General features: G+C 42.6%; 1 long non-coding RNA gene across 1 annotated transcript in view; it reads right to left on the bottom strand.

Moving 5' to 3' along the window:
• Nucleotides 1-24,476, bottom strand: part of LOC126251540 (uncharacterized) — a 348,761-nt gene that overhangs the window by 49,037 nt on the left and 275,248 nt on the right. Inside the window, exon 2 of the long non-coding RNA XR_007545753.1 lies at nt 6,302-6,354. This is a non-coding gene — a long non-coding RNA (uncharacterized LOC126251540). The remainder of the gene's footprint in view (nt 1-6,301; nt 6,355-24,476) is intronic.

Raw genomic sequence — 24,476 nt, 5'->3', positions numbered from 1 at the left:
CGTGGCACCTCCCGCCGGAGGTTCGAGTCCTCCCTCGGGTATGGCTGTGTGTGTTGTTGTTAATAGAAGATAGTTTAAGTAGTGTGTAAGTCTAGCAGTTTGGTCCCTTAGAAATTCACTCATGTTTGAACATTTTGTCATTTCAGCTCTTGATATTTATGCAGTGATTGAAACTGTCAGGTTCATTGAAGGTTACTGGGCACCATATAAATAATGCAAATACTAAGTGCTGTCGTTCTGAAATACTGGATGAAGTCTGGGTATTCGCCCGTCGTGGACTATACTTCATTTTCACCCCCACCCCCTACCCCTTGATAGCTTGATGGTTCTTCCCCCCGCATCGTGATTTGTTTAATAATTTTTGTCGAAATCGGTCCGATGGCGTAGGAGGAGATATGGATCATGCATCCAGACATTTTTATAATATGTATAAATCTGATACATAATTGAGTATGTGACTGGACATACCATGCAACTATTACATTATTGTATGTTTTGTGGTTTATTGTATCTGATTTCGAAAAAGTATATATGTGGTTATAAAGAAAATTATTATCCCTGCTGACTTCATTATTCATATTTTCGTATTTTTTCATATTTTATAGTGATGGTAGAAGCTAATGTCTTTCAAAGTATTGATACTTTGGTGTATTTATTTGTGAATGGCTACGATTTTCGTTCTTATGAAGCCTATTCTAGCGCGGGAGAAAATATACGTTTTCTGGCAAATAAGAGGTAGAAAATAGTCGTGTGATACATCCATAAAATGAATTCACAGCTATGCTTTCTGCAACCTACATTAAGATGCCAAACAGAGAAATGTAATTTGTTTTCGTGCATTTTTTTTAATTTGCCGAGGAATTATATCGAATCTTTCATTTAAAAACGAAAACAAAAAAGGGCGCATTCGATTAGATAGCTCCTAAAAAGACGAGTCCAGTGTTAGAATTCTTGTGAATATTTGCGATGTCAGTTCTCATACAACGAGGTCATTAATATTCTGTGTGTGAAAGGCAAAGCGACCAACAGTTTGTGTACCTGTATTCACGGTGTACGTGCCAGCGGAGGCGATACCGCGCTGCGCCGACGCTGCTCAGTCTCCTACTTAACTCATTTTCTTCCTTTTTCTGGAAAGTTTGTCCGTAAGCTTTAATAAAGACCGTACCATTGCAACCCTCTTTAGAAGGGATTTCCAACACCGTTAAAAAAGTATATGATTCAATTATAAGCAAATGCACGTGCTTTGTTACCTTCAGTAATAAAGAAGAGCAAACTATGCAGAAACGCACTTGTGTTTCGACGTACAGTCACTTGCAGAGGGTAGTGTTTTGTTACTTTGATCCATTCGTAGTATAGCAGCAGTGTCCACGTTCTGAAAAATCAGTACTGACCATATGATGACACAGCGCAATCTACGCGTTCTAAAAGTGACGAAGTAAAGAAAACATCTGACAGGATACACGTCGCGGTCTAAGAACAACGTGCAGTTTTCTGGCAACTATGCAATTAGATGTCAGTGGTGTAGCATTTGCCTTTCGGGCAGTTTTATTTAGGGTGTGACTCGAAGTATACCTAATCAGTGATGACTCCAAATTTGGTTTTCCTGAGTATAACTCTTACCATTCGATGATAACTGAATAGTATTTTCTTAGTTAAGGCTGGAATACTGACAAAGATATCGAACTGCCGGAACGTTAAACAACTATCATAATTTTAAAACATTTCGTCCTATTATTGTGAAGTCTTTATCTACCAATCTCTACCAAATATCGCTACAACGTTACTGCAGAAAGAGCTACATGCTTACTAACGTGGCCTGCTACTTGAGCCAGGGAGAGCTAAAACTTTTTACTCTGATTTCTAATAGTTTGCTCGTATTAGCCAAACAGCGAGTGAAACGCATTGGAGTTTGAATATATGGACACAGATCCGTACAAAATGCGAGAAAATTGCTGTTGTGTACTCCGGTGGCTGCGGTGGACGTAGTATTAAATTGAAGGGCAGCTACTTTAACGTTCCGTTTCAGCCATTGCTTATTGAATCAGATGTGTTGAGTTGGATCATAAAATTCACCGTTTGTGTTTGTAATTCTAATTCATTCACAAAGCTTGTTTTGGAGATTATTTTTTTCTGTCCGCACACTTTTATGTTTATGTTGTTACACTGTAAATAAAAAACAGTTTTGTCCATTTTCTACAATTTTTTTCTGTGAAATAATAACACTGGATATGCAAAACTATTATATTACGGTCTAAAAGTAATATTTGTAATAGCGCTAGTAACTGGGGGAAAGTGATGTAAGGATAACTGATCGAAATGTGCGATCATTTCGACAAACTCACTTGGCCGGAAACCCCAAGAGATCAGTCTGATTCAGTTTACCAGAAATTATGGCCCGATAACACCAAGTATTATATCATTTCTTTAGCCTGACCGGGAAAGGATGATACACTGTAGTTTTCATCTACATAGTTACATACGTTTATGAAAACAGCAACAACCAGAAAGAATGGCTCGAACGACATCGAGTTGGAGGATATATACTAGGGGCGTTTAAAATTCAGTGCAAAAATAAAAACTACTTACGTGTTTGGGGTAAACCTTTTTTATTTTTCGACATAGTCTCCTTTTAGACTTGTGCACTTCGTCCAACGCTGTTCTAATTTGTTGATCCCTTTCGAATAATAGGAATTGTCCAAGTCTGCAGAATAGCTATTAGTTGCTGCAATCACCTCCTCGTTTGAATAAAATCTTTGTCCCGCCAGCCATTTCTTCAGTTTGGGGAACAAATAGTAGACCGAGGGAGCCAAGTCTGGAGAATAGGAGGGATGTGAAACGAATTGGAATCCTATTTCCATTACTTTTGCGACTACAACTGCTGAGGTGTGTGCTGGTGCTTTGTCGTGATGGAAAAGGACTTTTTTGCGGTCAATTGCCGGCTTTTTTCTTGCAGCTCGGTTTTCAAACGGTCCAATAACGATGAATAATTTGCATATCTCCCTTGGTAACCCATTGTTTAGATTGTTGTTTGATCTCAGGAGTATAGTAATGTATCCATGTTTCATGAAAAGTGACGAAACGACGCTTAAAGTCCCGCGGATTCTTCCTGAACAGCTGCAAACCATCCTTGAAACACTTCACACGAATCCGTTTTTAGTCAAGTGTGAGCAATCGCGGAACCCATCTTGCGGATAGCTTTCTCATGTCCAAATGTTTATGCAAAATATTATGTACCCGTTCATTCGAGATGCCCACAGCACTAGCCATCTCACTCACCTTAACTCTTCTGTCATCCGTCACCGTATCATGGATTTTATCAATGATTTCTGGAGTCGCAACCTCCACAGGGCGTCCAGAATGTTCAGCTTCACTTGTGTCCATATGGCAACTCCTAAAATTTTGAAACCACTTATAAACCGTTCTAATCGAAGGTGCAGAGTCACAGTACTGTTTATCAAGCTTCTCTTCAGTTTCCTGAGGCGTTTTACCTTTCATAAAGTAATATTTAATCATCACACGAAATTCTTTTTTGTCCATTTTTTGACAATCACTCGACTTCCTTGATTCACACGAATGCCAAACACAAAGAAATAGACCAATATGGCTGAAACTTTGTGTGCGTTCTTTTCAAAGATGCTACTAACTAAACGGCCTCTATACGCGCCGGTGGTACCACCTCCCGGACTTTGCACGGACTTTTCAAACCCCCCTCGTAGAACACTGTACCAGCAGTATGTGATTAACATCGCAGAGAAATGGCGTCAGTGCATTCACAACAGCGTCGTGGCATGTGTGGATAGAAGGCGCCGTTGACGGCGATGGACCAATGTGAGTATATCAACCGAAGGTTGCTGTATTGTGTGCAGAATGTTGACTCCACGCTGGAGACCGCAGCGAGCGCTGACGATTCAACAACGCCTGCTGCGGGCCCGACTGGTCACGCGTACGACTGCGTTAGCATCCATTGTCCAGAAACCACAATGCCGCAGACTATACTGGACACGTGAACACTGTCCCTGCTGCTAGCGTGCAGGGAAAACTGTTTGTGTTTATGAACGAGTCCCTCTGTCGCCTGTCGTACAGTGTTAATTGCATAACTTTCAAACGCTACTTGCTGACCACAGCTGGACAGTCTTAACTGTAGAGCGACGTAGAGGACAAACATCAAGTGTTATTAGTTTGAGGCGCCACTGGATACAATATCCGATGTCTATTGAGTACAATCGTATCTGTTGAGGACATTCTGAGCAACTGCTCTCGCATCACGGAATTTTTAGTAACCGAAGTATTGCGACCTCCGCTGAGGGCATTCCGAACAGCTAATGTCACATAAGGGAAGCAAATTCCACATACTATGTTACAGCAGGACAGCACTTGCCACATTGAATAATATGAAAAGCCTCAATCCAAGAACGAAGTTCCCCTCTCCCCCGTACAAATAACGTAGGTTGATAGTGATGCCCAGGGCCCTTTCTTAGTTAGTTGAAACGAACATGGCGAATTACAGCGCACTCGTTGGATGGAATGAGAAAAAAGTACTGTTTTGCCTAACATAAAGGGCTAGGGGCAATCAAAAAGTTTCCGTTCGAATGCCATACAGTTCAGAACCGGAATGTTTATCAGACAAAATCGCTTGAGCATTAAGGCGCACCAAGTTGAACATAACCGTTTGGTAAACCGTGTCCTGCTGGGTAAAAAAGTCCCTAACTGCCTGCTCCACAACCTTGTCCGGCAGGAAGCGTCCAGAATTAAAGCCCTTTTTTAAGGGACCGAAGGTATGATAATCGCATGGGGGAGCGATCAAGACTATAGGCCGGGTGCCCGAGTATCTCCAAATTGACTTGGCGTTAACTTCTGCGTTACAACATTTGGGATATGGGGACGTGTGTTATTATGAATCTGCAGCACTCCTTTCGCAGTTTTCCTAGACGTTTCGCCTTACTACCGGTGCTTCTCCTCCGACAGCTAAGAAAAGAATAACAGCATGTTGGTCCTGTATCGACGCATTTAGTAATAACGTTGCCATAATTCACGGTTCCACATTTACCGCACGCACGTCGGAAAAACACGAATGCCACAGTAGTCCCTTGCCTACATGTCGGTGCTTATTTACCCGCATCGGAGTCGGGCTACGTTGCATAAGGCCGATACTCTGCAGCAACGCCCTCAAGTTGAAAATTTTTTATCGCTCCTTGCAAGTATGTACTGTTTTTGGACAAATTATAAAAAAAATTGCGGCACACACGTGACTTACAGTCGAGGTCCGGGAGATATTGGTTTCCGAAAAGATTGTTTTTGTTTTTTTGAGTTGTCAATCTTCTGACTGGTTTGATGCCTTCCACCACGAATTCCTCTCGTGTGCCAACCTCTTCATCTCAGAGTAACACTTGCAACATATGTCATTGTAAAGGTTTATTTCGTGTGCATTGCATTGCGTAGTGAAATGACTCTTTCCTATATTTAACCGAGTGAGGTGGCGCAGTGGTTAGCACACTGGACTCGCATGCGGGAGGACGACGGTGCTAACCTGTGTGCGGTCATCCAGATTTTGGTTGTCAGTGATTTCCCTAAATCACTCCATGCAAATGCCGGACTGGTTCCTTCGAAAGGGCACTGCCGATTTCCTTTGTTATCCTTGACGCAATCCGAGCTCGAACTCCGTCTCTAATAACCTTGAAGTCTCGAATTGCATACAACGTATATGTACCTTGTACCACTGTATTGTATTGTATATTAACCGGAGGCCTAGAAACGACGGAGAGGTTCCGTCCCCGCCGCAGTCGCAGTGGTCCACAACCCCACGGCGACTACCTCAGTCCACTTCACCCCTCCGCCGCCCCACACCGAACCACTCTTTCAGGGTTATTGTGCTGGTTCAGCCCCCGGGTACGAGTGTAACTCCTATGTTTGCGTGGTAGACTAATGATGGTGTGCGTGTACGTGGAGAATTTGTTTGCGCAACAATCACCGACATAGTGTAGCTGAGGCGGAATAAGGGAAACCAGACCGCATTCGCCGAGGCAGATGCAAAACCGCCTAAAAACCATCCAAAGACTGGCCGGCTCATCGTACCGCGACACAAGTCAGCCGGGCGGATTCGTGCCGGGGACCAGGGGCTCCTTCCCAATCCGGAAAGCCGTGCGTTAGACCGCACGGTTAACCGGGCGGGCCACCTTGTACCATTACGATGCTATCGTCTAGGGTACCTGCAGAAGTGTTTGCTTTTCTCCGTATTAACTTCACAAAATAATCTTTGAAGAGAGGGCAGCTTTATTTAAAATTTAGACTGGCTTATAATTACCTGATTATGTCTCGCTACGGGTTCAGCACAATTAGTGAGTTTTCTTCTTCATTCTGAAAACATTAAAGTCCGACATTTTACATTTGCGTTATATTACGTGATTGTTCTTACCTTTTCAGGATTATTCGGAACACTGAGCATTTTCTAATTTACTAATTTCTTCAGCTTAGCTATGATGTATGATTAAAAGTACATACATGTTTGCAAATAATATTACACGTCAATTATCAGCGTTCCAAATAATACTCTGAGAGGTAAGATGAATAAAAGTGCAAAATTAGATAATGCAATGATTTTCATCTCATGTTAATATTTTCAGCATAATTAGTACAACAAGAACAACAACAACAACAATAATAATAATAATAATAATGACCCCCCTCCCCCGAATAGCCGAGCGCAGTAAAGCGCCGCTTCCGGGATAAGAGGAGACAAGCACGCCAGGGATTGAATCCACCTTGCAGTTAAGTTATGCTCCGTGCAAAATTCTAACTGGCGGCACGCTCTTTCATTCCTTACTCCCATTCCATATTCACCTACTACTTTTCCATTTCTTTCCTTTCGTACTATCGAGACGCCGCCGTGGATGTCGTCTTTAGGCGGTTTCTCACATCCCTCTAGGTAAATACCGCAATTGTACCCACGTCCTACCTCAGATACACGCAACGCAAACAGTTAGAAAACATTCTTACATTTGAACGTGAGATTTACTCTAAACGCAGAGAGGCAGGGTACACGGGTTCCGTCCCGGGGGGTAGGGCGTGGGCGGTGGGAGTGGCGTGGTAGCGTCAGGGATGCCGCCCCCATAGAAGAATCGAGAAAACACTGAGGAATAATAATAATAACAAAAATAATAATAATAAAGCAATAGTGATAGCGCAGCAGTAGTTAAACACACCTCAGTGACCAAAACTAAGGATGTGTCCAGTAAGCTATATGTGATAAACAATCGAAGTGATGTGGAAGCATAGTGTCTCAACAGAATTTAACTACCAAGTGAAGCAAACACTTGAATTTTTCTCATCTTTTGCACTCTTACATTACGTAATTAGATGTAACAACTGCTGCTGTAGCACGGTTCGTTTTTCAAACGTTTCCGACAAATCGAAATTCGGTTTTACGAGCATGTTGAATATCATACGAGAGCGCCAGCTGTCGACCAGCGGCTTTAACGCATGTGGTTAAAGCGTCGGAAGAGTCTGCCCCAAACTGATTTCGAGTCTCTTCTTATTTTCTTCTTATCTTCCCACTAATATTCGTATTACGTTTCTCCAGTCGCCGTTGAAGGCCCTGATAACGTCTCCATTTCAGAAAGGCAGTAAACGTTATCTTCGCCGTGCACCGTAACGAAAGAACACCCTGATCTGTTATGAACTATTGCTTGGTATGATTTCACTGTGGCTCGCGTACGAAATATTGATAGATAAACATTTATTTCATCATGTTTCCTTATTATATCTTTCCTCGAATGCACCGCACCATGATCATCGGACTTATTATTGTTTCTTTCTGGAGCAACATGATTTATTGTAATGACAGAAGTGTCTAGTGGATGATTAGAAAAAAATAAAAAAATCTGGATGCGAGCCCGTCGGACTTGAGAACCGAGGGTTTCGTAAAAGCTTACTTACACAGTGTGAGTCAAAAAGGACTTTATAATTTTGGTATGATTTAGAAATTTATTGAGCTAACTTACAGAAACGGTGGATGTGTCATGTTGTACCAAACAGCATCAAGTTTGATTCACGTAGTGCATCAGTACCTCATTTCGCCACCAGGAGCGCCAGTGTAGTGCACCGTTACAATGGCTACTTTCACTGGTGCGGACGGTGCACGCTGCATGTTATGCTTCCATGAATTTTTTAATTCCACAGATCGATAACGATGGCCAATATGGGATGGTTTACTACCAGTAATTGTGCATCACCTTATTTCCTCACTGAAGTCCGAGGTTTCCTCGATACTCGCTTCCCACGTCGGTGGTTTGGCTATGAAGGGGCAATCGTATGGTCATCTGGCTCGACAAACTGGACCCCACTGGGTTTCTTTCTCTGGGGTTTCACTGAAGGGCTTGTGTATGTTCTTTCCTTACCAAATAAAATCGAATCCATGCTGTCGTGGCACAACTTACACCCGATTTGCTGCAACGAGTGTGGGAAGACATCGATTATCTGTAGAATGTTGCCGCACCACAAATGGTAGTCTCTTCGAACCAAAATGAAATGTGAAATTTTTATGTGAAACTTGTGGCTGTTTGCTACAAAATGACACATCTGCGGATTCTGTAAGTTACGTCAATAAACTTCTATATCATTCAAAAGTTGTAAAGCCTCTTTTGATTCGCCCCGATTATGTAGACACTTCATCCAAACCGAGATCGAGAATCACGACGATTCTTGCCTGTTATCGGTATGGGTACTGGAAAGATATCAAAATATGTGACAACATCTGTTTTTTGCATTGACCTGAGAGTTTAGATGTTTTACGTCGTCAAGGGACTGTAGACCTTAGTATGCGACATAAATTTCAATTTGATACGTCTATCCGTTCCTGAGAAAAAGGGACTTAACAGTTGGTCAGACGGAAGGGCAACAGAGTGATCCCATCAAGGTTCCGTTTTTACCGATTCAGACACGGAATCCTACAAACGAGAAAATGACATGACCGTAATGCAGTACAGGAAGCCTGCCGCGTTGGCCGGTTGCCCTAACACAGCTGCTCCATCGCTGACGGTCTAATACGGTATTCCCCAGGCTTGTAAAACATCGATCCTCGATTTCTCGAAAACGCTTTAGAAGCGCAACTTGCTAGAATAGCAGTTGTTACATATGGTTATGTTCTAAAATAGTGTAAAGATGAGGAAAATCGATGACTCGCTGAATATATGGTTTCCGTTCGAAAGAGTAAAATAGAATTTTTTACCTTCGACGATGCAAAACGCCGACTTCGTGCCAGGTCTCACCGACCGACATCGATACCTCTCCTCAGTGCAGCACTCTGTGAAGAATGGGCTGTCATTCCCCAAGAAATCTTCCAGCACCTGACTGAAAGTATGCCTGAGAGACTAGAAGCTGTCATCAAGGCTAAGGGTGGGCCAACACCATACTGAAAGTCAGAATTACCAATGGAGGGCTCCACGAACTTGCAAGTCATATTCAACCAGGTGTCCGGATACTTTTGATAACATAGTGTATCTATGGGCATTTTTAATAACATTTCTAAGAACGAATAGCAGTGATAGTAATAGTACTAGCATTACTTCTACTACTACTACTACTACTGCTATTATTACTAATGCAGCTAATAATAATAGTAATAATGATAATAATAATAGCGAAAGTAGGAGATATAAATGTACTTAAGGGCATTATATTGTGAAGTAGCAAGTTGAGAGAGAAAGTGGTTTATATACGTTGCCATATCCGGAGACTTTGACAGAAAGAAGAATGAGGGGAGATACACTGTTTGATATTAATTGAAAATACAGGAAAGTTGAAAGAAATAATTTTATGGTTAATAAATGAATCAGTAAAAAAGGAATCACACATGGTTGTCGCTTATTTCCACTGATACTGAATTTGTACATTGAGCAAGCAGTAATGGAAGTCATGGAGATATTTGGAAAGAGATCTTAAGTTCAGGAGAAAGAAATAAAAATTACGAGGTTTGCCGATGATATTGTAATTCTATCAGAGACGACAAAGGACTTGGGGCATGAGCTGAACGGAAATACATTGTCTTGAAGATTGATTTTAAGATGGATATGAATAAAAGTAAAACAAGGATTCCAAAGCTTCATTCCCTTCGTATTTCTTTCTGGTACACTAACACAAGTGGATTGCCGAAATCCCTGATGAACTGCTGGCATGTAGAAGTTCCATAGCAACTGAGCCGCGCGGGGTTAGCCGAGCGGTCTAGGCGCTGTAGTCATGGACTGTGTGGCTGGTCCCGGCGGAGGTTCGAGTCCTCCCTCCGGCATGGGTGTATGTGTTTGTCCTTAGGATAAGTTAGGTTAAGTAGTGTGTAAGCTTAGGGACTGATGACCTTAGCAGTTAAGTCCCATAAGATTTCACAGACATTTGAACATTTTTGAACATAGCAACTGATTCGAAACTATGGGCAAGCGTCCCACACAGACCCTGTTATCCAGTTCTACAGACAACAACATACATGTAGCAGGATGTGTATATGAAGCTCTACGTGGAATTAACAACAGCAGATAGAATTGGAGGTCAAGTTCTGGTCGCCCACTAGCCGCCCCCAACCTGCACTCCCCTCCTTCTATCTTCTCCCACCTTCTCCAAAACAGCCACTCCATCCGGGGAACAGTTTTAATTTAGATTAACTAAGACAGTCTATCGTAACATATGTGTCTCCCATGTGTATACAGAGCTGAAGACGAAGAGAACTTGATCGAAACGCGTAGTGTGATGTTGAGTTAAACGGAAAATTAATATATATATGTGGCTGGCAGCAGTATAACAGAAATAATTATTTCATACTGTCACAGTTACTACTCTTAGCCGCTATGGCCGCCATTAATAAAGATAATGATGGTACCTGCTATGTGATCGTAGGCTGAAGTATTCAGTGCGATTCAAAATTCCTATTACGGCTTCTACGGGTTGTAGAGGAAAACCCATGTCCGGAAACGTACAGTTTGGATGTAAAATCAGTTTGAGGGCCAGATCACTTTCAAATCTTCCGCTTCACGGTACGCACACAGTGGAGACAATGTGCTCCGATTTCAGTGCTGTAGGAGGATATGGTATTGCCAATGTTTCGAGTACTCGTTCGCGGCTTCTCTTCTAAGTGACGAAGGACGTCCTCTTCAAAACTGAAAGTACAACGCGTCTGTGTAGCAACAGAGACAACCCTACTAAGTTTCGAACGTACCAGTTTCTCGCAGATGTTATGTGATATCATAATTATAACAGAGACTGACAACAGTGCTTATTTCTTACGATAGTTCGAATATTTTTAAACTTAGTATGTTGTCCTGGTTGACGTAGCCATGTCGTTGAAATATCTGGGCGTAAAGCTGCAAAGTTGTATGAAATGGAGCGAACCTGTGAGGATTGTGGTAGGAAAAGCGGGCGGTTGACATCCGTTCATTGTAGAGATGGGCAAACTGAAACAGGTAACTGTTTCGAAACAAATGAAACAGTACAATGTAATGTTTCGATACGCTGTTTCGAAACAGTGAAACAATTTGTGTTTTGCAATCTAATAAACCTACACATTTTATCACCTTGAATGTCTACTGTATAAGTATGTCCATATAAACACAAATGAGGTGCGAGAGCGCTAATCATATCGCAGAAAGTATGAAACTATCAGTTAGGCGTCTTGGCAGTTTCGTATTTCCTGCAGCAAATGCACTGCTTTCGTGTCGTGTGACTTTCATACTTTTCAATTGGCTGAGGACAGCCATAGCTGAAGACAGAAGAACCACCACGAACGGAACTGGAGGTGGGAGCAAACTGCAGAAACAACGGATATGCTACTGGGGTTCCCACATTCTATTGGTATGGGTAAAATACCCGTCCTGCTAATTTTCATGCACACAAAGGGAATCATTGAGGATAATAGGCACAGTCACTATAGACTCACAAATAACGCCAAATAATTCGAATAAATAACGAAATATAACAAAAAAAATTTGTCTCTCAAGGTGTTTCGAACCGTTACTATACATTCACCACGCTCCCCAGCCCTTCCCGTTCATCATTACACTATCAGTGATATGTCAAACAGATTGCTTGCAATTATACCTACATCAAATTTATGTATATGTCTAATAACTGTCACTCTACGCCTTTTTTATTCAAAATGTTGTAGGCTTACTTGCGTTTCTTAATACGATTACAGTACATGAACAGAGAAGAATATGTTATAAAAAAGTGTAATTTAACTGAATGATTTTCACATATTTATTATTTTGAATGTGAATAGTATGCGTTGTTTTATTGTTTGGTTAGTGTTTATAAAGTAGATGTTACGCCATTTCGGAATAGGACAGTCAGCTAGAAACGAAGCTTTATTTTCGGACATCTTAAGCTTCATGCTATTGCTTGTCAAAAGGATTTCGACACTCTTGAAAGTGTTTCACGAAGTGGTATGTTGTGTTTCAGTACCTGTGCCGAGCACGAATCTTGTCCGACACAGAGCGGAATGAAACATCACTGTTTCGATACAATCAGTCCGTTCCAAGCACAGGTGGACTGAAACAGCCTTATTTTGAAACAACGATATAGTTTCTGTGTCTGGCTCGAGATCGAGACAAGGGCGGAATGAAACACCGCTGTTTCGAAACAATGAACCACAGCCGTTCCGAAACACTGAAACAGTTCCACGTATCGATACACTGTATCGAAACATAGAAACAGGGGCCAAGTCTAGTTCATTGGAAGAACTTGTGATAGTGTGGTTCAAACGTAAAGGAGACAGCATATAGGACGCTAGTGCGACTTGGTTTGAGTACTGCTCGAGTGTTTGGGATCAGCACCAGGTCGTGTAAGCACATAGGACGCTAGTGCGACTTGGTTTGAGTACTGCTCGAGTGTTTGGGATCAGCACCAGATCGTGTAAGCATATAGGACGCTAATGCGACTTGGTTTGAGTACTGCTTGTTTGGGATCAGCACCACGTCGTGTTAAAGGAAGACATCGAAGGAATTCAGACGCTGGCTGCTAGACTTGTTACCGGTAGATTCGAACGAGATTACGGAGATGCTTCGTGAACTCAAATGGGAATCGCTGGTGGGAAGGCGAAGTTCTTTTCGAGGAACACTGTTGAGAAAATTTAGAGAAGCGGCATTTGAAGCTGACTGCAAAAGGAGTCTACTGCTGCCAACATACATTTCGAGTCAGGACTACGAATATACGAGAAATTAAGCCTTATAGATAGTCTTCCAAGTTGGTGTATATTTTTAAGCCTAATAATTCTTACTTGTATTTTATAAAAAAAAAACTTCTTGCTAGACGTTCTAGCTCCGAATGACGCAGTACTGAGTGTTATATGGGCGGCCCCTTTATTTGAAATTACGGTCCTGTGTTTTTAAATGTCCTCGTTCTAGTGGTATATGATACGAAAAATCTGTTTATGTATTGCATCTGTGTGTTGTATTATACACTTGTTTTCTCATTTTAAATTTACCGACTTCATTTATATTTTACTTCGTCAAAATTTTAGGGTAAGTGAAGCACAGGTGTTGCCCCTAGTAATTCCATCTTATTAATGTTTTATGTGCATTACATTTATAAAGTTTTAGTGGGTATGCCGGCCGGGGTGGCCGAGCGGTTCTAACCGCTACAGTCTGGAACCGCGCGACCGCTACGGTCGCAGGTTCGAATCCTGCCTCGGGCATGGATGTGTGTGATGTCCTTAGGTTAGTTAGGTTTAAGTAGTCCTAAGATCTAGGGGACTGATGACTTCAGAAGTTAAGTGCCATAGTGCTCAGAGCCATTTGAACCATTTTTTTAGTGGGTATGTATATCCAGTTTACGATCTCTCATTTTTAATCATTGCTGCGTCGCAACGCCACCTCTTGAGGTGATTCTGTATTAGGCTTCAGTACTGGCACACGACGCTGTGGCGCATTATGCTTACTACTTGAGCCCCCATCTTACTGTTACTCGCTCTTGTGAACGGGAACGCGTTATGCAGATCTTGGTGCCTCTCGCGTCCATCTAGAAAAGGTAATAATTTTACTGTTTTATATTTCTAGTTTTTACTGAGTTTAACGAAGGCGATGTTGGCCTGATATATTCGACGATGCCCTTTGGCTACACTGACTAAAGGATTCTTAAGAAATATCAAATTAAGGTATTTGCTCTTTCAATAGGTGATCTGTTTATACATGCTTATAGGTTATCCGAGTCTGCACAACGCGATCGCGATTCTTAAATAGATGTATTTGTTCTCTGTTTTCTATGTAGATACCCTGAAGATGCCTAAATAAGGCGAAACGCGTCGTTGAAAAATAAAAAATCTAAAATTGCAACCAAGACTGTTTTTAACCAATAATGTTAAGCACTGGATTGCTGTTACGCCACATATAGACTGGAAGTATTTCTAGTCGTTTTTCCCTTGCTCTATTTGCGAGTGGAACAGTAAAGGAAATCAGCAGTAGTGGCACGCCACGCATCATACGCTGGCTTGAGGAGTGTGTATGTAGATGTATACGTCGAGGTGGGAGATTTTAAAGTTATACGACCTTGAAACTTAGTGTATAACCAAACGCTACATTTCCGCACATGGGTTCTTTATCAAAACTTCATTTACTAACTCCGTCTACGACATCTAGAAGTCCGTATCATCCTGTATTATAAAAGCAAGTTTACAAGACAGTCACTGGTATTGGCTAAGGCAGTATGCCTAACTCGCGTAAGAAATTAACACACCTTCGTCGAATCAAGGCAAGTCCTCGACGACTACAGTAAAACGTTCTGAAGAAGTCCAGTATTCGAGACGTTGTGGATGCCTGAAATCTTACTCATCACACTCTTAAGTAATAAGAAAAACAGCAGAAGTGACGGGCGGCGACGTGGCGACGGCGGCCGTCTCGAGAGCGAGGGCAGGCCATCTCGCAGGAAGGGGGCCGAGACAGGGAAAGGGACAGGGAAAGGGGTAGGCGGGCGCGGGATGCTGCTGACGTCACATCCGGTGTGAAGAGGGCCTTCCGGTAACCGGAGCCACCTGCGCAGCCGCAGCCGCAGCGGCAGCCGCGCCGTCCGGCCAGCGCTAACCAAATGAGCCGGGAGGGCGGGCGCCGGCCGCCGGAGAGCAAACACTGCCGGGCCGCACAAAGAGCGTGCGGCGGCACGCACCTGGCCGGCCGGGCCGCGCGGGCCCCGGCGCGCACGCAAATCCCTCACTTTCTCACACAGGCGGCCCTCCGCTGCCTCGAACGCGACTTTCGCTTCTTCTACGTCTTCTGCACGATCCTAGGTCTTACACCGTCCTTCCAAAAAGTTCCGAAATTTCTGGTGAATATCTTCCGGGTGTCACATCTAGGGATGATACTGAGAAGCAATTTGAAAAGGATGTTCACGTAAAATCAATATTAGAGAAGCCTATGAGTTTTTCGTAAACTGACAACAGATAGGACAGCGGTGTACTAACCACATGCCCCTCCTTATCCGCATCCACTGATGCCTATGATGTGAAGATGACACGGCGCTCGGTCGGTACCCTTGAGCCTTGAAGACTTCTTCGGAAGGTTTTTTTTTGGGGGGGGGGGGCAATTCAATACATCCGTAAAAGAAATCCCACTCTAGACGCCAGTGCGACCAACTCTAGCTTACTGTTCTAGTCTGGAGTCCTTATCCATATTCTGTAACGAGGCTTGGATGTCTGCCTTGTCGCTTACTCGTGATTTCGCCGTTCTTCAACAAATTTCCGCAGAGGCTCACGACAGTACCAGGTGCACATCCGAACAGCCGTTTCCGACATGTTCGTTTTCTGGTGTGTGGCCTTTACAAAAAAAAATAAAAAAAAAATGGTTCAAATGGCTCTGAGCACTATGGGACTCAACTGCTGAGGTCATTAGTCCCCTAGAACTTAGAACTAGTTAAACCTAACTAACCTAAGGACATCACACACATCCATGCCCGAGGCAGGATTCGAACCTGCGACCGTAGCGGTCTCGCGGTTCCAGACTGCAGCGCCTTTAACCGCACGGCCACTTCGGCCGTCTTGGCCTTTACAATCTGCCTCTTCTCGAGGTCAGACTCGCTTGTGTCAGTGGATTTCCTAATTTGCAATCCGCATCGTCATTAGAATGATTCCCAATTCGTCTCTGATTAGCTTTAATACTTCCCTTATCTCGTCACGTGCCCGCAATGGCCATCAGGCGACATTCAATCTCGCGTTGTACAGATTTGTCATAATGTTCTGGCTCATACGAGTAAAAGCACTCAAAAGAAAAGAAAAAGTCGACGCACCACCAAGGAATTATCCGAATTGCACGGAAATCGATAAATGTGGTGTACATGTACAGACAAAACACGTGATTACAGTTTCAGGAAAATTGGATGATATAACAAAGAGAAAGAGCTTCACGAACTAAGCAAGTAACTAACGCTTTGGTCCACCTTTCGCCATTATGCTAGCAGTTAATCGCCTTGGCACTGATTGATAGAGTTATTGACTATACTCCTGATGAAAATCGTGTCAAACTGTGTCGAACTGGCGCCTTAGATCAGCCGGACGCGGTGGCCGAGCGGTTCCAGGTGCTTCAGTCCGGAACCGCGCAACTGCTACGATCGCAGGTTCGAATCCTGGCTCTGGTATGGATGTGAGTGATGTCCTTAGGTTAGTTAGGTTTAAGTAGTTCTAAGTCTTGGGGACTGATGACATCAGATGTTAAGTCCCATAGGGCCCAGAGCCATTCAGAGCCGGCGTTAGATCATCAAAATCTTGAGCTGGTTGGAGGGCCCTGCCATAATGCCCCAAACTTTTTCCACTGGGGAGAGATCCAGCGACCTTGTTGGCCGAGGCAGGGTTTGGCAAGCACAAAGACAAGCACTAGAAACTCTCGCCGTATACGGGCGGACATTATCTTGCTGAAATGAAACCCCAGAATGGCTTGCCATAAAGGGCAACAAAAGGGGACGTAGAATATCGTAGACGTACCCCTGTGCTGTAGTGGTGCCGCGGGTGTCAACCAAAGAGGACCTGCTATCAAAAGAAATGGCACTCACGACCATCACTCCTAGTTGTCGGGCAGTACTGCGGGCGACAGTCAAATTGGTATCCCAACGCTATCCGGGGCGTCCCCAGACACGTCTTCGCTAGTAATCGGGTCTCATTTCGAAGCGAGTCTCATCACCAAAGACAATTCCACTCCATTCAGTGATATTCCATGCCGAAGAAGGCGAGGGTTTCTGCTGCATGATTTCGTTTATCCAACTCCACCTTGACCAGCAAGGTCACCGATACCCTACCCGTTTGGAGCATTATGGGCAGGGCCTCCAACCAGCTCGGGATTTTGACGATCTTACGTGCCATTTGAACAGTATTTGACACGGTATCCTTCAGGAAGACATTCAACAACAGTCTCAATCAATGCCAAGCCGAATAACTGCTTCCGCAAGGGCAGAGGTGGGCCAAAGTGTTGTTGACTTCCTCAATTTGCGTATCTCTGGAATAAATCATACATTTTTTCCGAAATGTTAGTAATTTATTTACATCTACATCTCATTTCCCATATTCCGTCCCATTCGGATAATTCCTTCGTGGTGCGTCTTTTGTTTTTTATCTTAGAGCGTGATTCAAAGTCGTGCTTCTAGGTCGGTATAGCCCAGACAAAAGGTAACAGATATGCTCGGGGAACTTAAATGGAGCCGGCCGTTGTGGCGCTTCAGTCTGGAACCGCGCGATCGCTACGGTCGCAGGTTCGAATCCTGCCTCGGGCATGGATGTGTGTGATGTCCCTAGGTTAGTTAGGTTTAAGTAGTTCTAAGTTCTAGGGGACTGATGAGCTCAGATGTTAAGTCCCATAATGCTCACAGCCATTTGAACTTAAATGGGAATCCTTGGAAGAAAGTCGGTGTTGTTCTCACGAAACCCCGTTGCGTTAATTTAGCGAATCTGTATTCGAAGGACACTGTACAGTCATAAGCTGCTGCTATGTTGTCCTATACCTCGCGCAAGGATCATGCGAATGAGATAAGAGAAACAAAATCGATAATACTGGTACGAACTAGCCTTCACCATGGATTGTACTTTGGATTTTGTATTGCTATCAAGATGTAAATCTTTATTTACTAAAACAAACACAAAACGAGGCATTAGTTCAACTTCATGTCGCTTTTATTTTGACTGGTCCACGCATTCAGAAAATAATATAGCATTTGTGTTCGCCCTTGCGAGACAAATATCGTGCCGATCGAAACAAACTCCGTGTGTTGGTGACATCCGGAGGGACACACATTTGAGAACAAGAGCTGTCGATAGAAAACCAGCAATCGTTATTGTGCTGTCCATTCGGAAGACTGGTTTGAAACAGCACTCCACGCTACTCTACCCTGTGCAAATCTCTTCATCTCTGCACAACTACCGCACTTGCCCCCACTTGAACCTGGCGCTACAGTCAAACCTTAGACTCTCTCTACAATTTTTATCCACCCCTCCCCACTCTCACTTCACTCCATAGACAACTTCACTATTCCATGATCCCTCAGGGCGTGTCCTATCAACCGATTAATTCTTTTAGTCAAATTATGCTAGAATTTTCCTCTTCGATTCGATTCAGTACCTCTTTATTGTTTACATGATCTATCTATGTAACCCTTAGAACTCTTGTGTATCACCACATTTCAAAAGCTTTTCTTCACTTATTGTCAGAGCTATTTTTCGTCTACGCTTCACAGCCGTATACAGCTACACTTCAGATAAATACTTTCAGAAAAGACTTCCTACTCTTAAATTTGCAGTACGTTTTAATACATTTCTCTTTTACAGTAACGCTTTCCCGCTGTTACTAGTCTGCGTTTTGTGCCATCTCTGCTTTGGGCATAGTCACTTATTTTGCTGCCCAAATAGCAAAACTCATTTACTGTTTTTAGTCTCCTATTTCCTAATCTAACTTCCCCAGAATTTGATTGTACTGCATTTCATTACCCTTGTTTCACTTTTGCTAACATTAATCTTTTCAGAACATGATCCATTTCGTTAAACTTCTTTTCCAAGTCTATAGGCGCCTCTAATATAATTAAAGTGTCATCGCAACCCTCAATGTTTCAAATTCTTCTCCTTGAAATTTAATTCCGTTTCCAAATTATTCCTCGGTTACATTTACTGCTTACTCAGAGTAGACATTTAGTAGTGTAAGGAAAGTGCTACAACCCTGCCACACTCCCTTCATATTTGGTTCGTTTACAAATCATTAAATTATTTCTTAGAACTGCCCTTTGTTGTAACTAAATATTATCCCTGTTATCACCTCTCCTTCCCTACTTACGGTAGTGTATATGTGTCATTGTATCTCTCAGAATTCTCTATGTCAACATATAAAGTTTTTGTAAACACGTAAGTGTTACTGTCACTATTATTATTATTATTATTAGTAGTAGTAGTAGTAGTAGTAGTAGCGGTGGTAGTTGTGGTGTTGGCGGTAGTACTATCATTAGTACTATGGCTGTCATTGCTATTAGTTCCTAGTACTGCTATTCGAAATTTCCTTAGATTTATGCAAATTCTATTATCTTTCTCTTTTATTGCTGCCGGTATTATTACTTTTTACAGTATTATAGTTATTAAATTTGTAAGTAACCTGTGATATTAGAAATTTTGTACACTAGAGACCTGAGCTGACCTGATTAGGTCAAATAGATAAGTTAATCAAGGTCGTCAGATGATTAATGATTGATGCTTCAGAAAATATTTTTAATTTAGTTTCTGTAATGAGTAAATCATGTCAGGTCGAATAAATACTGCCCATCTGATGTTTGATGGAATACCCGTTGCTAACAGAAAACGTCGTTTTAGTTCTCATTACAAGCGAAATATGGTAAACAATGTAATTTTCGGCTTGTAATCGACAGAGCATCCGTAAATTAGTCATTGAATTTACAGTTCACGCCGAGAAAGGTTATGCAGTGGTTAACAGACTGTCACTTTTCTGTGGTTTTTTGTAATCGTTTAAGACATATACGGGAACGGATCTTTTGGAAAAGCGTGAGACTGATTTCCTTTCCTATCGTTGGCGAATTAGGAGCAGCATGACTTTATCATCGATTAAGTGTTAAACCATAATTCTCTTTCTTTCAATTCTTTTCCGCATGCTTGGGTCCACAGTCATCAAAGATCGGTTAAAATTTCGTTTTTAAACACAGACGCGTTTTTTCTTACTGCTGTCTTTCAGCCATTTACGTTTCAGACATTTTTTGTCACATTATTTTAAAGACATCTTTCAAGGTTCTTTCTGCAATAATACGGATTTGTATTTACTTATACTTATAGATTTTGATTGCAGAGAAAAGTGCACTGAAGATTCCTTTAATGTAGAAACGCGAAACGCATCGTGAACACGGATAAATGTTACATTACAGCAAGTAAAACGCATTTGAAATTATAAAACAAACGCCTATGTACTTGTTTTATGTACGTTCTATATTTTAGGCGTGTGACATATTTTACTTAAATAATATTGAACCTCAAATGCACTATGAGCTCCTTTAATCCCTCATATTTTTCAGTTCGAAGGTATTTACTGCTCGTGCTAACAAAACAATAAAGCAATATATGTCAGTGAAACTGATCTGATGAGTGTTCCGTTAAGACTTTTTACTCTTTAGCTACAATAAATGATCGGTAAATGGGCGAAACTTCCGAAACACGCCAGTTTGCAACATTAAAAACAGGGATTGACAAACGTAAAATTATTGTCTAGTAATCAACGGCTTCATCATTGGTCGTGTAACGGTACTACGACGACAGCACAGCTTAGCAGTTGAATGTCGCTACGGTTAGCTAAAAACAAACCACGGCTGCTTTCTGGCCATCTTTGAAACAGTGAGCTTGTTCTCCGTTTCTAGTGAATTCATTGTAGGCGAAATCTTCCATCCTTCGTTTGTACGCTGGCCAGAAGCCCACTTTCGTTAAGGGCACATGGACTGCAGTGAACGGTAGCAAAGGATGCCGCCACTGGTCACTTGTTGGACGAATGCCAAGGCCGCGTGTGCGGTAAGAGGCGCCGCCTGCGGCACTCTCGTTAATGGAGGAAGTCCACGCTGTGCGCGTTCTCGCGTCTCCAATTACAGGGCCGAACTTCCTGCACGGCGACTCGCCCTCTCGGGTCAGCATGTAGGCAGCGGCCGTAATTATTGCCGCTATCTCATCTCTGGCTGCTGATGTATCAGAGCGAACGAGTGCTCGTTAATTAACACGGTCGTAATGCGTATCAATTAATAGGCGCGCCTATTACACTGCGGACACGGGCGGCAATATTTCAGGAGGCCGGCGGTTGGCGGTGCGCACACGAGACCCCCGTATGTCGCGCTTCTCTCAGGGTATTCCGGCTCTCCGATAGCTGTGTCGGAAGTACTTCATCCGCAGAGTCGCTGCGCATGTTCTAGGACACCTGTTTCATTCAAATGGCTCTGAGCTGCTGAGGTCATCAGTCCCTTAACTAACCTAAGGACATCACACACATCCATGCCCGAGGCAGGATTCGAACCTGCGACCGTAGCGGTCGCGCGGTTCCAGACTGTAGCGCCTAGAACCGCTCGGCCACAACGGCCAGCACTGTTTCATTCCTACGAGTAAAGCTGCGTCACAGTGGGGCATATCTCTCTCACAATCTGTAAATGCTTCCATATCACACTCGTAAGTACACTAGCCGGCAACCGGATTTTTGCAATTTTTTATATTTATGATACGTGTAGTTCAGTCCTCAATCTGTCACCCAAAGCAGTCCAGTCCAACTCTAAAAATGCTCGAGAAAACGGACATTGAAGATTTCCATGGAACTGTAATTCACTGAAATTAAAGTGATTTCAAGGAATGGGGCGCGTGGCTGACTCGGTGGCGCGTGGTATAGGTAATCGGATTATCATTGCGCCTCTGATTCGAATCTCGCTGTACACTTTCTTTTTCGTTATATTTTGTAGTTCATTTCGAATATCTACATCATTTAAATATAGTATTCATCAAATATATGCTACGTAACACATTTTGTAAGTTTTTTTTATGATTTAAGCAATCCTTATTAATAATTTTTTTTATAAAATATCGATAGTTAAGAATTTATATTTACAATGTGTGCGACACGTTATTAGAAACAAGAAGACGAGTATTTTTCGTTAAAAAATTATGATTAGATATATGTTACTTATGATTTAAGCAATCCTTATTAACAATTTTTTTTATAAAATATCGATGGTTAAGAATTTATATTTACAATGTGTGCGACACGTTATTAGAAACAAGAAAAACGATGATTAGATATATGTTACTTAGCGTATATTTTTGTAGATATTCGAAATGAACGAAAACAATAAAAGACTACAGAAAGATTCGAACCAGCGGTCCATTGATTACCCGATTATATTTCTCCGACGCTACCGAGTCTTTTTTAATAGGTTTATTGCGTTACAGTTATGTAGTTTCCACAGTACAAATAATAACCACATAGTCCAATACATAATATTAAAGTCTTGTAAATTACCATCACCTCAACCTCAGTTTACTGTGAAGCGCAGAGATAGTTTATCGCTTCACCACTGAATAATTTGAAGGATCACAATATCAGGTTCTACAGTTTTTTCTACTTTTTCCTGAAGCCGTCAACACTAGAGTTCTTCTTCGTGACACCATCTGTGGTTTATACGTTCGCATGGCCGATCCTTTAGTCAGTTAACTTCTACTTTTCACACTAACCGTCTTGAAAAATCGCCAACTTTGGTCAAAGTCTCTCCGAAATTTTCGAAGTCGATTTTCTCTAGAAGTTTTGAGAGTTGCATCGAACGGGTTTGGGGGATTGATGTTTGAGTTCTGGAGTTCACATCCGGCTCCTACAAGGCCTCCTTGTTAGCGATGAAACAATATTATTTCGCTTCAATTCGAAATGAGGTGCATACCTAGCGCCGCTAGATTTGCATATTATCTACAATAATATAGAAACGGGCAAACGAGAGAACCACTTATTTCATAAATGTGATACTTAACACATGCGGCCAGAGCTGTGGAACATCCAGAGCAATAGATAAACAGACGACCCGCCCGGGTAGCCGTGCGCGCTAGCATGCCGCTTCCGGGATTCAGGGAGACGCTTCAGCTCCGAGTCGAAGCTGCCCGGCGGAATAACAACGAGGGCCAATGTGCTGATCAGTGCGGATGTGGTTTTTAGGCGGTTTCCCACATCAGACTAGGGTAATTGGGGGGGGGGGTTGCCCACGTCCCGCCTAAGTTACACGATACACAGACATTTAGAAAACGTTCGCACCCTTTCGCGTCGGATAACGCTGGGCGGAGACAGTTTGGATGCACTAATTCCGTCACAGGATGGGATAGGAAGGGTGAAGGGGGGGGGGGGGAGGGATGGCGATAGAAAGGGCAGCCCTGACTGTCCTCTACAGTATCATTGCCAAAAGCTCAGTAATTTACATGCCGACCACGTGATAATGTCTGGTAAAAGAAGAAAGATATATGCAAAGATCGCAGTCATAAAAATGACATTCTAGCTGCTACCGTCACAGTAGTAGATTCGCAGCAATTAGCTGCCTTCCAGCAAAGCGTTGCAAATGTCTGGTACCAAGAAGCATATCGATGAGAAGTGCACTTTGAAGAGTTATGTATATCTTCTGTAATAATCAGCTCTAGCCAAAAACCGAAGGATGATCGCTAGTCTGATTATAAACTCATATATGGTCTTTCATATTGGTATTGGTCTTACTAAGTTTCGGACAAGTTCTTTTTACGATACATTGAAAAATTGTGTTTCAACATTCTGAAAGAGGCATGTATTCACTACACATCAGTTCACGATTTAAAGTTTCGGAAGCAATTGGCTTACTTAAAAAGCAACCCATCCACAAAGCATGATTTCTGTTCTTCTTTCTTGATTTTTTCCGTGTGGCTCGGAAATGTATTGTCGCAAGCATCGCTGGGCAACAATGGCCGGCAGTGTTGCTAAACATGTGGCTACAGTTCGTGTAGCTGTCAATGTGCCGGCCGGAGTGGCCGTGCGGTTCTAGGCGCTACAGTCTGGAGCCAATCGACCGCTACGGTCGCAGGTTCGAATCCTGCCTCGGACATGGATGTGTGTGATGTTCTTAGGTTAGTTAGGTTTAATTAGTTCTAAGTTCTAGGCGACTGATGACCTCAGAAGTTAAGTCGCATAGTGCTCAGAGCCATTTGAACCATTTTGAACCAGCTGTCAATGTTTTCGGGCTACAATGCCGGTCTATATAGACATAAATTTAAAATTTCTTTACCGTGTGTAGAAGAACCAATAGTAAGGGGACTGTCATTACCATCTGGCTTATGATGAAAATTTGGAAAGTGGTTACAGCAGTCAGTTGAATAAGACAGCGTTATCACGGGTTAAGGAGTGCCTTTATTGAAACTTTCTGGAAGATTAAAACTATATACCGTACAGAAATACTTACCGACAAAGCTGCCCATGCACGTTTCACAACCTCCGCTCATAGCTTTACATCCGTCAGTA

Source organism: Schistocerca nitens, chromosome 4 (assembly GCF_023898315.1).
Source record: "Schistocerca nitens isolate TAMUIC-IGC-003100 chromosome 4, iqSchNite1.1, whole genome shotgun sequence".
NCBI classification, from domain to species: Eukaryota; Metazoa; Arthropoda; class Insecta; order Orthoptera; family Acrididae; genus Schistocerca; species Schistocerca nitens.
Note: the sequence above shows the minus strand (reverse complement) of the source record. Positions and strands in the feature narration are given on the sequence as shown.